General features: G+C 42.7%; 1 protein-coding gene across 1 annotated transcript in view; it reads right to left on the bottom strand.

Moving 5' to 3' along the window:
* The window catches only part of CAPN13 (calpain 13), a 79,121-nt gene extending 63,711 nt beyond the window's left edge, over positions 1 to 15,410 (bottom strand). Inside the window, exon 1 of the mRNA XM_064494207.1 lies at positions 15,198 to 15,410. The gene's annotated coding sequence lies outside the window, so the exon portion shown is untranslated. The remainder of the gene's footprint in view (positions 1 to 15,197) is intronic.
* Between the last annotated feature and the right edge of the window lie 2,055 nt (positions 15,411 to 17,465).

The following is a 17,465-nucleotide window of genomic DNA, read 5'->3' as shown; positions in this document are numbered from 1 at the left end:
ATTAGAGATGTATGGAACGAATCCAGATCAGCACGGCAAAGCCTTAAATGAACTAAGGTTTAAATGACTTCACACAGACGATGAGCTAGAATGTACAGTCTGAACTTTGTCAGGTCGCTTCTTGCTTAAAGAAAAAAAAATCAACATTTTCCAGAGGATTATAGCAGAACACAAAGTCTACCCAACATAACACTCACTTTGTCTAGGATATAATCCCAAACTTTTCAAAATAAAAGAGCTAAGAAAATGTGACCCACTCTCAGGAGAAAACACAATTGATTGGTGCCAATTTTGCAATGATCTAGATGTAGAATTGTAAGAAAAAGATTTTAAAACAGCTACTAAGCTATGCTCCATGAAGAAAAGGAAAACACACTTGAAATGAATAAGAAGATTAGGCAATCTCAACAGAGAAATAGAAGTCAAATAAGAAACAAATGGAAACTTTAGAGTTGCTTAAGAGCAGAATGGAGGTGACAGAGAAAAGTGTAAGTGAAATAAGAGGAAAGAATAAGATCAATAAAAATAATCCAATTTAAAAACACATTGAAAAAAAAACTGAAAAAAAAAAAAAGGTTAGAACCACAGGGAGACATGTGATATAATATCAAAAGGTCTGACTTATGCGTAATTGAAATTCCAGAAGGAGAGGATAAAAATACTAGGGCAGAATTAGTATTTGAGGAAATAATGGCCAAAAACTTCCCAAATTTGGTCACAAGTTTATGAATTCAAGAAGCATGAGAAATCAAGAAAACCGTAACTAGACACATCATAATCAAGCTGTTGAACGACCAAGATGAAGAAAAAGTCTTGAAAGAAGGTAGAGAAAAATAACAGATTACACAAAAGGGAACAATGGTGACAATGACTACAAATTTGTCATCAGAAGCCACAGAGGACAGGAAACAGTGGGGTATCTTTAAAGCACAGAAAGAAAGTAATGTCAACCTTGAATTCTACATCCAATAAAAATACATTTCAGGAATAAAAGTGAACTAAAGATGTCTCAGATGAACAAAAACTAAGAGAAATCATGAAATGCCATGCCTCAGCAGAAATGATAAAGGAAGTTCTTTCATCTGAAGGGCAATAATAACATGGATAATTGAATAAATATATAAGACTTAATTCCTCTTAAAGTCTTTAAGCCACGTATGTATGTTCAAAAAAATCAGAACATTGTTGGGAGAGGTTTCAAATGTATGCAGATATAATTCATATGACAACTATAACATAAGGAACAGTGGAAGAGGATTAAAGAGACCTACGTGGTTGCAAATTTTCTGTATTTTACAATGAAGTGGTACAACAGGATATGAAAGGTTAAGTATGTGTATTCTAATTCTTGACAAGCACTAACAAAATAAGAAGAGATATAGCCCAAAAGCTAATAGATAAGTTAAAATAGAATATTAACATACAGTCAAATAAGTAATAGAAGTCAATTAAAGTGGAATATAGGATAAACAAACAAAATAGACCTAAATCCAACCATATCAATAAGTAAACGTTAATTTAACTCCAATAAAAGGCTGAGATTGACAAAATAGATTTAAAAAGCAAGCCTCAACTATATGCTGCCTATACAAGATACACTTTAAATACAAAGATACAAATAATTTGAAAACAAATGGGTGAAAAGAAATATGCAATACAAACAGCATGAGAAAGCTGGGAGGAATGTTAATAGATTGATCAGTTAGACTTATAACAGAGTTTTACTAGGGATAAAGTGGGGCATATAATATTGGTAAATATATCAGAAGGAAATAAAATCATAAATGTGTAGGCACCTAATAACTGAACCTGAAAATACCAAAACTTAACAGAATTAAAGGGAGAAAGGAACAATTCCACAATTATAGTAAGAGATTTCAGCATGCATTTTCTAGAAATAGACAAACTAGACAAAAAAAATTACTGAAAACGTAAAATACCTGAATAACACTATCTATCACCTCAATATAACTGACACATATTCTACATCTATAAACTGCAGTATATGCATTCTTTTCATATGTATGAGACACATTCACCAAAAACAGACAATATGCTTGTCCATAAGAGTATATGTCCAAGATTGAACCACACAGACTATTCTCTAACCATAACAGAGTTAAAATTTGAAATCAATAACAACATTCAAGAAAATCCCAAATATCTAGAATTAAACACACTCTAAATAATTCATGAGTCAAGGATGATATCATAAGGTAAATAAGAAAACCCCAAACAAGTAAAAGGAAGTGAATAATAAAGAACAGAAATTAATAAAGGGGAAAAACAGTAGAGAAAATTATCAAAGCAAAAACTATTTCTTTGAAAAGATCAATGACATTGACAAACTCAGTCAAACTACTCAAGGACAGAAGAGTAAGAACACAAATCACCAATGTCATTACTGATAAAGGGGTTATCAACATACTCTATAAACATTACAGGGTTAAGAAGAGACTACCATGAATAAGCTAATGCCAACAAATTCAATAGTTATATGAAATGAATAAATGTCTTCAACAATAAAACTTACCAAAATTGACACAAGAAGAAACAGAAAATCTGAACAATCCCATAACTAATAAAGAAATTAAATTTATTAAAGCTTTCCAAAAAAGAAACCCCCAGATCCAGGTGGTTTCACTAGTAAATTCTATTGTAACATCAAGAGCAAAATAGCACTAATCTTACACAAACTTCTTCAGAAATTAGAGAAAGGAAACACTGCCGAACGTATTTTACCAGGTCAGTGTGACACTCACAACCAAGCTTTATAAAGGATCCACCCCCAAGAAAAAATAATCGTGAGTTAAAATCCCTCATAAGGAGAGATGGCAAAGATCCTTAACAAAATTATAGCAAATGAAATCCAATAATGTAAAAAAGAAAATAAAAAGGATAATACATCAATACTAAGTTGGATTTATTTCAAGAAGGATGTAAGGATGGTTTAACACTAAAAAAAAAAATCAGTGTAATTAACCATATTAAAAGGCTAAAAAGTAAATCAATAATTGAATTAGAATTATTTGACAAAATCCAGCATATATTTATGATAGAAACTTTCAGACGGGAGTTACCCAGAAAAAGTAGGTAACATCCTCAAACTGATGAAAGATATCTATGAAAAATCTACAGCTAAAAATCAGACTTAATGATGGAAGAGTATTTGCCTCCCTTATGATCATAACTGAGGAAAGGATGTCTGTTACCACCATTTCTACTTAACATTGTACGAGAAGCTCTTGCCAGTTCAGTAAGAAAATAAAAGGCAAAAAGACCAGAATGAAGAAACAAAAAAAGGTTCTTATTTGATATTTTGATTGTAGAAAATGCTGGGAAATCTACAAAGTAGCTACCAGAATTAATGACTGAATTTATAGCAAGGTCACAAGATACAAGCAGCAAACAATAGGAAAACAGTAGCATTTTATTAAAAATACTTGGGGGAAAAATATCTAAAGACATCCAAGCTCTCTACATCAAAAACTATAAAACATTGCTGAGAGAAATTTAAGAAGACCTAAATAAATGGAGTGATAGATCAGGTTCATTGATTAGAAGGCTCAGTATTGCCAAAATGGTAATTCTCTCCAAATTAATCTGTAGATTTAATACAATCCCACCTAAAATTCTAGCATGTTCTTCTTTTTAAAAATTGAAAGCTGATTCTAAAATTTTCATCTAAATGCAAAAGATCTAGAATAACCAGATAGTTTTTAAAAAAGATAAAGTTGGAAGACTTAGCCAACCTAATTTCAATACTTGTTATATAGCTAAACTATTGGCAAAACGACAGACGAATAGATCAATGGAGCAGAGTAGAGAACCTAGAAGTAGACCAAAACATATACGGTCCATTAACTTTTTACAAAGTTTTAAGGCAATGCATTGAGGATAGAAATGTCTTTCAAAAATGTGATGCTGGATCAACAGGACATCCACATGGGAAAAAAAAAATAAACAGGGACCCTTTGTTCACACTATACACAAAAACCGAATCAAAATGATCACAAACCTAAAGATAACACTTAAAATTATAGCACTTTTAGAAGAAAACATAGGAGAGTATATTGTAATCTTGGGGTAGGTATATGTGTCTTTGATAAAACACAAAAATATGAGCCTTACAAGAAAAAAAATGGTTAAATTAAACTTCATCAAAAGTGTGAAAGACACCATTAACAAAAATGCAAACCATAGACCAGTAGAAAAAATTGGTAGCACATATATTATAGCAAGGGACTTGTATCCAGAATATATAAAGAACTCTTAAGGTCAAAAGATTTGAGCAGATATTTTACCAAGAAACATATAAAAATTGGCAATAACCAACATGAAAAAATATTCCACATCTTAAGTCACCAGTAAAATGCAAATTAACACCACCATGAGATATCATTGCACTAAAATTAAAAACACTGACATGTGGATGAGGCGATGGAACAACTGGAACTTTCATACACTCCTGGTGCACATGTGAATGGTATGACCACCCAGTGCACGTGTGAATGGTATGAGTGGAATTTCTGGGTTGACAGTATGCATGTGATCAACTTCACTAAATATGTCACAGTATTTTCCAAGGTTGTACCAATTTATAATCTCACTGGCAATGTAAAAGAGTTCCCATTGCTCTATCTCCTAACACTTAGCACTGGCAGGACTCATTTACACCCATCTGGTGAGAATAAAATAGCCACTCCTTGCAGGCTTAGTTTGTGTCTCTCTAATTACTGGTAAGGTTGAGCATCTTTCAATATGTTTATTCTTTGTTTATATTCCCTCTTACATGAAATGCGTATTGGTATCTTATGCCCATTTGTCTATAAGTTATCTTTTTTTATGGACTTGTAGGAATTCTTTGTTTACTCTGGATACTCATATTTTGTTGGTCATACATGTTGCAAACATCTTCTCCTAGTTGGTGGCAACCATCTAGTTGGTGGCTTATCTTTTTACTTCCTTTACAGTGTCTTTGGAGGAACACAGATATTCTTCATTTTATACAAATATATACATGCTATAAATCTTTGCTTAGAAGTTTAATTTTTATAAATTGAGCCAAATGTTAATTTTTATGGGAACTTAATATAAGAAATTTGGTGAGAGAATCTTCTCTTAAAAACAGGAACTTTATTTGTAATTGACACATTCATTCCCTCAAACCATTGATTAAACATTTTTATAGCTCTATAATAATATTTTTAAGGAGAATGATATTCATAGCAAAATTCTGAAATGGACTTGCAAAAGAAACACTTTGACTACTTAGGAAATGATGCATGTATTTCTAGAAGCAAATATAGCCTTACCAAAATCAGTTATTTAACTTTCCCTCTCTTTTTCTTTTTTTCTCTATTCTAAAAATAGAGTTCCAATTTTAGAGGAACAGGAGAAAGCCATATATATATATGTGTGTATATATATATATATATATATATATATATATACACACACACACACACATATATATATTGTCATAGGTGCTGATTTATATATTACATACTTTAAAAAAATCAAGATATATAATACATATTATATATAAATATATCTAATATCTTGATCAAATACTTTAAAAATAATACACATATATTATTACATATAATATGCATAATATACATATATAATATACATTATACATACATTGATTTTTAAAAGTATATGATAAAAATCACCCTTTATTCCTCATATATAAGATGGTGAAATCAGATTAGACTGCTGTAGTATTTTACAGAACGGAAATACTGAATAGTATAGCACTGTAAAGTAAAATATAGTAAACACCATTTACAGTTTGAACCAGAGGTCATAGATTAATGATTCTGGATTATCTTGCAATCATTGCACTGTAATAGTCATAGAACTTTGTCCCTTGTCCTGTATAACATTTTAATTTTGGTCCTGGAAGAAGAGGTAGAAATGAAAATGAAGATACTTTTCAACTCTTTCCCACATTTTTAATGATAGAAAGAAAACAAGAAAAATTAACCAAGCAGATGGCAGAATCAAAATTCTAAAGGACCTCAAAACCAGGAAGATGGAATTCAACCAAGGAAGCTGTGAATGTCTTCACATTTAAAGTTAACCATGCAAGTAAATAGTGAGTGGGATCTGCCTTGGCTAAATTTTGTTTGGAAAATATTCTGTGCGGCTCACCTGACCTGTTTTAAAGAGGCAGTGTGGTGACACATCCCACAGCAGCGTAAGAGGTTGCTTCAGACAGGATGTCTCCAGCCCTCTGTGCAGCGCTGCTCTTGACCCTACACTATGTTCAGCTCATTCCAAGAGGTACATCAACACCCTCAATAATATCCAAAGAAGGGTATTAGAGTAGCACAGGGCGGCTGGCCAGGGAGGGAACAGTCTTGCAAGATGGCTTCCTGACACGCAGTTGTATTCACCTAGGAAGGGTGATAACTTTTTCTAACTAGCACAAACATGCCATCAGCCAAGCACATAAGGAACCTACAGATTACTTCCTGGGACGTTGGAAATCTGGAAATGTTTATTTCCATTGGAAATGGAATGTTTATTTCCAGACAAATTGAAGGATTCACAGGGACTACTGGACCCAGTCCTATAGTTTATTTCTGACCCCTAGCCCTCTAGAATAACTCTGGTCTGAGAGAGCATGGATTTAACCACCTCTGGCCCCACAATTGGGCTTCCCCTTGCTGCTTCTCTGACTCCCAAGACTATGCATACATTTGGAAAACTGAGCTTGCCTTGTCCCTTAAAAGGAAAAGAAAAAAGAAAAGATGTCACATCACGAATGGTCGAATGGTGGTCAACAGCCTGTAGTAGCAGGTTGAAACTCTGGTTTGAATCCAGGTATGGCTTAGGGACTGAATGACTTTGAACGCCCTTACTATCTCTGAGCATCCTTTTCTTACATACAAAGTGGGCTGGAGGTGGTGGTAATAAAACCAGCCTCTTAACCATTAGGTGGGTATTAAGTGAGGAGATTCTTATAAAGGGCATGGCATGGAGCATAATGAAAGTTACAGGGTAGGTCTTGTGACCACACCCTGTCAGGATCTCCCCAGATGCCCAGTGCCCTGGTGCAGTACCAGGCAGGGGTACCCGAGGCACTGGCCATTTATTTCCTGGACTTCCCACAGTAGGTCTCTCCAGGTCCCCAGAGTTGTGTCCAGTATAGCGGCCACTAGCCACATGTAGCTTTTGACCACTTGAAATGTGGCAAATGAACTGAATTTTAAATTTTATGTTATTGTAATTAATTAACATTTAAATTTAAATACCACCCCCCACCATGGCTAGCAGATGTCTTGTTGGACCACACCGAAGGAAGGAGCTGCCAATGGCAAGATGGCATAACACCCTTCAATGTAGATAGTCAGGCTGAGGTTGGACGATTATAAAAGGGGTGGTTTGCAGAAGAATCCTTGTTTTGGGCAGATCCTTACACTTTGACCTTTTGGGGTTCTCTCCACTCAATTGCTTTTCTTCCACATTGTATTTTTGCCACCAACATACCATACCCAGTCACTTTCTGCCAGTGATATGATGGGACAGACCTCCCAGTGACAGGTGCAGGGCTTGCCCTGGTGACCTGTCCTCCAGGATGAGCTTAGCACATCCCAGCAACAAAGGGGGATCCTGTTTGCATTTTGTTTTCAATCCGATAAGAAGGGAAGCAGCATTCAGTTGTTCCCTGGCCGGGAGTGATGCACACAGCTCTCTCCTGGCTGATGTTTTCCAGAACAATGGAAATAAATCTGATGTAATGTAGCAGAACACGACGAGGGACGATTCTCCCCTTAACAAATACTCATTTGAAATGGTGCCCACACCCTGCCCAAGGAACGATCTATTTCCCACAACAGTGTTCCAGCAAAACCCATTACTAATTCCACAACTCAAATTAAAACTAACAGAGCTTGAAGGCTGGGGCTGATGCGCTCTCTGCTGACAAGGAGCAACGAAGGGTGGGGGAAGGGGCCCGGCGCGCTGGCGTGCTGGCGTGTGGATGTGTTTAATTACACTGTTTAACACATCGAGAATAATTTAGCCACCCGAGTGGGGAAAATAAGGCACTTAACTGCTCTGTGGCAGAAAAAAGCCCCGTGCAAACCACTCTCAGCTGCATGCCACCTCGAACACCTCAGGGCTTTGGGGGAGAGAGAAAGAGAAAGAGAGAGAGAAGGGGAAACCCACAGCAAAGAGGAGTGGGGGGGAGGGAGGGAGGGAGAAAGAGAAAAAGGGAAACTCGTGCATGTGCAAATCTACTGTAAGTTGGTACTGTAAGTTGGAAGGACATGCGACTGTTTCTCAAGGAGAGCTGGTAAGAGGTGGTGGAAAGGTGAAAATGAACATAAATTTTATGTTTTAAAATGGAATTTAACACCTAGACCAGTGTTGTCCCTGGGTCATTCCCCCACTTCAGTATCATCTCAGTGAGTTTCCTTGCCTTACTGGGCTAACAGTCATGAGTGGGGCTTGCGGCCTCAGAAAGTGGCCTCAGAGGAAGCCTACGAAGGGCTCTCTTTGCAAAAGGGGAAATTGAGCCTTAAGCTCAAACAAGAGGCATCTGGACAGCACTTGGAGTAGATGCCTGTGCAGCCCCCACCTTCAAGGCTGGTGATCTGGCCTGTAAGCAAAGCATGTCACTGTTCCCACCAAGGGGCATCTTTTTGTCTATTTCCTTAGGGCTGAGAGGGGTCTGAGATAATCTCCAATTCAAGGGCCACGGGAGAGGGGCCGATGAAAGAAGCCTGTCATGTGAGTTCAGATTTAGTGGGCGCCAAAGCATCCAGATCGGGGACCGATGCCAGAGAAGTGAGGGCTCAGAATAGAACTACCCATCGCCTGCCAGTGACGCTGGGTTCAGCACTGGGGCCGACTGCCAAGGAGAGGAACAGCCTGGCACGAGAGAGGCAGGAAGCAGAAACCGCTCTCCAGGGCCCAGAGACAGCACCACCCCAGCCTCTTCTCTGGCTGGTGGCCTCGCCATGTGGATGGACCCAGCCCCTTGGAGCGCTCACCTCAGGGAGCTCCTCAGGGAGCTCAGAAACCTCAGCTGATGAGTCCCTCCCAGGGCGCCCTGTGGGTGACAGAGAGAGCTCCCGCCTGGCAGAAAGGAGTGCACCGCCCCAACAACTTGTGGGCTGTGGGCAAGCCACACTTCGCCTCTCACCTCAGTTTCCCCAAGTAGAACACAGAGAAGGCTGGGCTGAATCTTTTGTGCTTTTCAAATGTAACGGTCTACATTTCTGGAGCTGAGAATGCAGGTTCTTATGGACGCTAAATAATATTGTTGGGCAGGCAGTGAAACAGGAATCCACTGAAAAGAATATTCCTTTCAGGTAAGTTAGGGTCAGCACGTGCAAACACACAAAAATGAAACGTATTTGCACCATTCTCCTTCTTACTCCCAAATTTCTTTGATGTGTCATTCAATTACAAGAGAGGCCCAGAAAGTTCTGGAGCAGACTGTCGATGTATTCTGAGGACAAGGCAGAACATTCTTTCCAGGTTCCATAATTATATGTGTCCTAGAAACACCATGTAATGTTCGGTATGATCTTGGATTTCTGGGCATGGGTTTTTTTTCCGTCTATGGAAGAGAGGATATATTTCCCACTTAGCTAATTCAAACTCCCTCTTAAGCAAATTAGGGGTATTTAGGAAGTTGGGGCCTGTCATGTATCAAATTATAATCTGGTTTTAAGAGCTACTATTTCTGATCCAAACCCCGCAGGTGGCTCCAGACAAGCTCACTTCCCAAAGGCAGGAACCAGGGAGGGCTGATTCCCTCCTCTCTGCACCTTGAGTGAAGGGACTTTTACAGAATTTCTTTGGAAGGTGATACCACATTTAGATAGTCAATGTGTTCTTACGGGATTTCCTTCTGGCCTATGTTCTTAGGCTTTCAGTGAAGTGAAACAAAAGGAAAGAGAAAATGCAGGAGACAGAGAGGAAGAGAGGGAAGAGAGACCAAGAAAGAGGCAGCTCATCAGTGGAGATGGCGATGGCGAGGAAGAAAGCGGGAGGACGGGAGGGCCTAGACACAGAGAGGGACAAAGTCCACTAACGAAAGGCTTTCACGCGCAGACCCAGCAGACGGCAGTGTGGAAACTGCATCCAAACACCACTGTGCTTTCTCACTCCTCAGAGGTGAGTACTCAAGGCACACCTGGAAGACAGATGTGCGATGGCCAAGACTCCCCAGTGCAGCTCTTTGAAGTCCCCTCCTGCAGTGACAGATTCAGGGCACTGCCTCTGGCCACACCCAGGGGAGAGAGAAGGACGGGCACCGGCAGTTGGACCTCTGGCCCCGTTACCTCGGGCAACCCGGTCTGTGCCCGGCCATCCCTGGGCGCCTCGGGCCTGCGGAGGCCTCAGGGTGAGTGGGCGGAGCCCTGGACTGGAGCCTGGTTCTGGCTTTGCCAGTGTCCACTCCCCGTCATGGTGTGGGGGTGCCAGGGGTGGGGACAGAGGGATAGTTGCACCAGCAGCCAAGCAGTCTCTCTTTAGGAGAGACTCCCTTTTGCAACCAGCTTGGGGACATAGGACGGCCATGTATCCTAAGAAGGCCCAGGCCAAGCTGCTTCCTCTGAGACTTTTCTGAAAGCAAGCTTCCACCCAAATGGCTGGGGTCGTGCTTGTGGGGTCAGGGCCAGAGCCAGCGGGAGGGGAAAAGTCTCTTGAAAACAAGAGGTTTCTGAATTAAATATGTATGAGAGCATCATGGAAGACAGAACTTAGAACAGCTCTGTGTGTGTGAGCCTGTGTGTAAACGTGTGTGTAAGGGGGTGAGTGAAAAGCAGGTTGAGGGGGGATTTTAAGCCTCTCAGGGTTCTCATGCTCCTTCCTTCATTCTTTCTCACCCCGACTTCTAAAAAATTCCAAGAAGGCCAGAGCATGTGAAGGTGAGGGCTGGGGTAAGAAGGAGAGACAGTCGGAAGAGAGAGGAACAGAATGGTCTAGGAGCCTGCTTGGGCTGGGGGTGGCTGGGGGGTCTAAGGGAAGGGGATAGGAAGGACAGGCCAGGTGGGGGGGGGGTCTGACATCCATCCCTGAGCCTGAGACAGGATGGAGACGCTGCCACAGGAAACATCTGCCTCCATCCCGCTGCCTCGGCTACATCCTGGAACAGGTGAGGTGGGCAGGGAGTCACAGACGAGTCCCGTGCCTACCCGGAGAAAGTGACCCAGGTGAAGGAAGACAGGGTTCTCAGATAGCGTCAGGACAGCTTCCGAGTTGAAGGAATGTGCCTCCGTCCTAGGAGCAAGCCCATCCTGAATGCCTCTGCCCTGAGATTCTCCCCCAGCAATGCTGTCTTCACTTGGGTACCTGAAAGGAAGCTGGAGATTTCAGAGATGAGCTTTATCATGTAGCTCAGCTGGTTGGCAGCCTTCTGGCTGAGGATTAGACTTGGGAGAAGACAAGAATGTTTGGCTAAGAGAAGCAGGGAAACGTTCCTGTGAGCTCTGCTCCCTCAGGCGCTTGAGAACCAATTGGCTGTGCCTCCTGATGGCAGGCATGTGGTCAGTTCTGATGGAGATACGCCCCTAGCTTCTCTAGTTCCCAGGCTGTGAAGGGGTCTGGCTCGGTTCTCTGAGCTGCATGGGCATTCCCGGTCAGGCCAGACCCACGGCATAGCAGGGCTGACCCAGCCAGTGATCAGAGGGCAGAGAACTGCCCAACGGACCACCCTTTCAGAGAGAAATCAAACAAAGGTTTTGGCCACTTTCAGTTTTAAAGGTCCCTCGTGGCGGATCTGGCAGAGTCAGCATGTTAACCCCGGAGCCACAGCTCTCTGCCAGCCGGGGGACTCGGAGGCAGCTCACGGCCCGGGTCATCACCCTCAGTACTCAATACTTCTCTCATCTTAGTACAACTCTACCAGAGGGAGTGCCATGGGGCAAGACTTCACTTCCATACCCCTACACCATCTCTTAAAAATTTGCATTCGTGTGTTAGCTAAATAGGTCATCTCTGAGGCAACTCAGGAGCTGGGTGAGATGACCTTCAGCTGCTTTTCAACATGAGCATCACAGATTACGAGGGATTGAAAGCCCCTTAGAGATCACTTTGTTCACCTATGTTAATAATTAAGATGAGGAAATTACGTTTGGCTGAGCTTTTCTGGTTGTTTATTGGAGAACCAGCTTTGCAGACTACTGAGTGTGCATGGCCTCACATTATATTGCAGGAGTTTTTATTCAAAAAGGTTTGTGTGAAGCAAGAAGTCATGCATGGTTGAGAAGGGCTTCCTGAGATTTCAGGGACTGAGACAGAAGAGAGATTGAAGCCAGGTTCTCCAGGGTCCAGAGCAGTGCTCCTAACTGGTGTTGAATATGTGAAGAGCTGATGCGCTTGGTTCAACCAATGTCTTTGTTTTGGCAGAGGCTTTACACATATATCTGAATCACAACCCTCCAAAGAGGGGGAGGTAGGAGGCAACATTCACCCAAGTGTTTGATCAAGGAGTTCCCAGCAACAGCTCCCAGAATTAGTGTTCCACGTATCATGTTTGTCCAAGAGACAGAGTCCACAAGGGTGGCAGAAAAATCAATATTCTCCTCTTGATTCTGCTCTGGTTTTTTGCATGGCTGTGGGCTTTCTTGCTGTCTGTCTATCAGTGGAAAGCTCTGCTTTACAAAGGTTTGAGAGGGCGAAGGATGTTCTCAGTCTGACCACTTACAAACACCGAGGAGAGCTGGGGTGGACCAGTCTACCTGAGGACTCCTTCATGGTTGTCTCATGGGAGAAAGAGGTGGGCTCCATTAGATCGGGAAACACTAGTGCCTTGCAGTGTCCAGCAGATGTTAACAGTGATCATTTGATCTGTTTTGAACTAATCTTATGCACTGTCTCAGGTCTTTTTGGTCTCACCTGTCACTGGGACTCTTAGTCCTCTTTTGGGGCTGACCCCAGGCAAAGAAGTGGCTCTTCTGACCACTTCTGGACTCAGATGAGGTGCCAAGACTCAAGGAAGAGGATCTCGATTTCCTCAGTGCTGCCAAAGGGGCCAGATGGCACCAGCCAGAGGTTCAGAAGCGTTAACTGCCCATGGGGCAAAGTTTGAGCCATGAGAGAGAGGAGACAGAAGGTGACATGCGCATTTCCTCTCCAACCTCTCTTGTGTGGACTGTTTCAAGACTCAGTGTTTCTCCAAAGCTAGTCCACAGATGCCCTGCTTTAGCCAAGTAGCTGGCTCTGTCTCTTTGTGAAGAGAGGTGGGTGACACGTCACCTTGTACTTCTTCCCATCCTTCTCTCCTCATTTCCGTTTCCCTCACTCTCACTGCCCTGGTACTGCACCTCCCTGGGAGGCAGTAGCACTTAAGCTTTGCCTCAAGCTTTGTTTTGCAGAGAACCCAGGCTCCAACAATATCAACAGTAATCACTAAAATGTTTTGAGCACTTACCATGTGCCAGGCACTCCTAAGGACTTTACGCATATCATCTCATTTAATTCCTTTCCATAATTGTATGAGGCAGATGCTGCTGTTACTCCATTTTAGTGAGGAGGAAACTGGGATCCAAAGGGCTTATGTAACGTGCCCAAATGACAGTATCAGAGAGCACACCGGGTAGGGTCAAGCACAGCGCTGGACACAGAGTGAGCCCTCAGGGTCAGTAGATGGGTCATTAACTTGTATATTTCTCACCAGCACCTTTTCTTCTAAGGCAATCTTTCCAGTGATTCACTCCCTGAATACTACCAACAAAGAACTCAAAGAGGAAATCAGAAAATACCTCGAGACAAATGAAAATGGAAACACAATACTCCAAAATCTATGAGATGCAGCAAAAGCAGTTCTGAGCAGGATGTTCATGGCGGTGCAGGCCTCCCTCAAGAAACAAGAACATCTCAAATAGACAACTTAACCTACTGCCTAAAAGAATCAGAAAAAGGAGAGCAAACAAAGGCCAAAGTCAGCAGGAGGAACTGATAAAGGTCAGGGAGGAAATAAATAGATAAAAAAGATAAATGAAACCAAGAGGTGTTTTTTTTTTTTTTTTTTTTGAAAAGATGAACAAAACTGATAAATCTTTAGCCAGGCTCACTGAGAAGAACTCACCGAGAAGAAGAGAGGGCCCAAATGAACAAAATAAGAACATGAAAGAGGAGAACAACTGACACCACAGGGCCCTAGGACCAATATAACTCTTAAGTCTGCATTTGCATCTGGTGTGAGCTTAGCAGCAAGGCGTTCCCCAGGTACCTTTCTTGTCCCACCTACAAACCGGGGCTAATCACGCCACATGTATAATTCTTGTCTATTACACAACTGATAGATCATTATTTCTCATCACCCAATAGGCTAATTATTGAGTTCTCCTGTGGCTATCACCCACAAAAACAGCAGCTATCACCCACGAAAACAAAGTTTAGGTCCCGTTGGGCACAGGTGGGCCAATTTGAGAGGCTATGCTGACGGAAGACCAGGAAATACCAGCTGGGAGCCAGCAGAGTTCCCAGGACAAACGGCAGTTGGGAAGTCATAACCCGACTGTAACTGCACAGGGAAAACATCTGCCCTCATTCTAATCTGGTAACCTGGCTTCAAGCACAACAGCCAGGGCTCTGTCTCCCCGAGAACAGAATCACATCACAACAATTACACAACTTCTGCAGCCACAGAGGCACCTGCACTGACTGGCAAGCAACTCTAGGAGCATGGGAACCATTTGAGTCTCTGAAGCAGTGTTGAGTGCTCTTTCATGATTAACACAGACTTTCCAACTTGGTATAATTATTAATCTAGGTCATTAGAAAACGAAAGGCAAGCCCAGGGCCCCATTCCTCCCTTCAGCAAATATTAAACCCCGACTTTGTGTCAGAAACTTTACAGTGGTGAACAAAGACAAGGTTTCTGCCATCAGGGTACCCTTATGACGATGTAGCCCTCAAGGCTGTGACTGAATGAGCAGAAAGCAAAGGTGACTCAGTGATTAAGAGATCCTCTCACTGTATGAAACGTGTAAAGTTTAGATCGTCTTCTCTTAGGGAGTCGACTCACCCTTTGTCCTAGTTTTTCTTAAAGCTTACCCTTAGGCCTTTTGCATCAGAAATACCCAATGTTCAGAGCTACTGAGAACATAGTGGGTGGAGACTCAGAATGTACATAATGAAGATGCTCACTAGGGAAATTCTATGCTCACTAAAGTTTGGAGCACCGTCTTGGTCCAAAGCCCTGGGAGGTCACGACTCACACCTACCTGTTTGGGTGGGTCCCCCAGGCTTGGCAGCAGCTTTGTGAGATGGTGGGAGGCGCAGGAGACTGGTGGTGGAGGACAGTGGCAGTCCCTCCGGAGAAAGGGCAGGGTGATAGCCCTGGCAGGGGTGCTGTCTCCTGGCTTCTTCCCTTAGGCTCTTCCTTATATGGGCACAGCAAGTACTGCCTCACCTTAGTTAAACAATGACTCGGCGCCTCGGTGCCTCCTGAAGAGAGAGAGGATATTGGATTTAACTGCAAATCTTCCCCAAAGATGCTCCACCCCGAGCCTATCTCCACCTGATCCTACCTGACTTCCTGATTTCTTGGCTGCCTGAGTTGTGGTCCTCCACTGTTTCTAGACAACTCCATTTCTTTGTTACTTCAGGGAGTTTTATTTCAGAGGAAGTGCTGAGGGAAGCGGGGAATCGCCCTTCCTTCCTGCCTCGTTCTCATGGGGGAATGTACCCTCGCCATGTGAAGCTCGTAGATCATCGTAGACGCTCCCAGTAAATCACATCACGTGGGCTCTGTGCAGAAAGAGCATCTTCTCTCCACAAATAAAATGGCAGACCCCATTCACCCCTGGGCGTGGTGAGACCCGGGGAAGGTCTCCGCACCATCCCAGCTTAATGGGTTATGGAGAAAGAGATGAGGCAGATAAAGCAGATGCTTCCCGACTCCAGAACCCTGAGAGCCCTGGCTCCCCTGTGTCGCGGGCGAGGATGATGAAATAGGAGAAGCAAGAAAAAAATGTGGAAATCACCGGGAACTGATGGGCTGGATCCATCAACACCTGTGATGGCTGGGGAGAGATGGGGTCTCGGACATAGAAGGATGCATCAGAGCACTTGTGAAGTGCGGCTCAGACCACGCCCCAGGAGGCAGCATGGTGGGTGGGAGGGGTCCCTCCATGACTGGAAGTGGGTTTTGATCCCAGTTCTACAGTTTCTGGCTGGCATGGGCAAGTCCCTTCCCCTCTGAGTCTCAGTTGACTAATCTGTGAAGTGAGGATTATGATTCTTACCTCGTCTCCCTGATATTTTTATTCACTGGGATGCCAGCACCCCAGGGGACACAATCTGTTAGAACTTTCACCATGAATACAGTAAACAATAAACACATTGTTGTACAAATATAATTAATCAATGGACAGACATGTTTGTGGTGCATGCCTCAAAATACCAGATCCTGGAGACAATGCTTCCTCCTGCCCTCTCTTCTTTTCACTTTCTTCTGTCCACCCTTCTATTCCATCTCTCCTGCCTTGATCTTCCTTTACAAATTATCTCATGGTGGCCACCTGTTCCAGGCACTGTGCTGGGCCCAAGAGACAACATCAACACCAGGGGACTCAGTGAGCCCTAGTTGCTTAGAATCTAGAGAGAGACACACAGGAAACCAGGACCTACAAAATCAGCTGAATCATTTCACTTGTGATCAGTGCTGTGGAGGGAAACCTCATCTTGACTGAGGAGTCACGAGAGGCTCCACTAAGGAATGATGGATGGTGGGGAGCCCGCCAAGAGGAGGGTACTGAGGTGGTCCAGGCAGGAATGAGTACATATCCCAAGTGGACAGCTTGATGGATTTGCATAAAGTGAAACCCAAGTCACCAGCACCCAGATTAGGAGGCAACATTACCAGTGCCCCAAAGCCCCCTTGGTAACCCCTCTTCCCATCACTGTCCTCCAGGAGAGCCCCAAGGTAACCTGACCCCGGTCCTGTGCAATCTGATAAGCTCCATCCTCTTCCTCGTTCATAAGAAAACAAATTCAGTGTTGATTTAGGGAATTAAATCAAAAGTCCTTGCAAAATATGACAAAGGGGACTATTGTGGTAGAGCAAACAAGTATCCAGAGTATTTGCCATGTAATCAAATGGACCATCTAACAGATTTCACGTACTTTCACATTCATCTGTGTGTGTGTGTGTGTGGCGGGGGAAGTCAAGTCAACAAAGTGAGATGGTTTTTCTTAGTGCCAAGAAGTGTGATGTGTAGGCTCACCCAGCTTGAGTGCTGGGCTGTGGACTGTGTTCTGGACAGATTAGGAACTGCCTGAGTCACACTCTTAGACTCAGAGCAACAGGTAACAAATCTAACACTATCCTCAAGAGAAGCACTAATAAACACTCAAGTTTTCAAACCCAAGTGTCCCGCTCTACCACGTACTTATTGTAAAATTTTGGACAAGCTACTTAACACCAAGCCTGTTTCCTTAACTCCAAAATGGTGATAATAATAGAATCTGACTCATGGGCCATCTTGAGA

Source organism: Camelus dromedarius, chromosome 15 (assembly GCF_036321535.1).
Source record: "Camelus dromedarius isolate mCamDro1 chromosome 15, mCamDro1.pat, whole genome shotgun sequence".
Taxonomy (NCBI): Eukaryota; Metazoa; Chordata; class Mammalia; order Artiodactyla; family Camelidae; genus Camelus; species Camelus dromedarius.
Note: the sequence above shows the minus strand (reverse complement) of the source record. Positions and strands in the feature narration are given on the sequence as shown.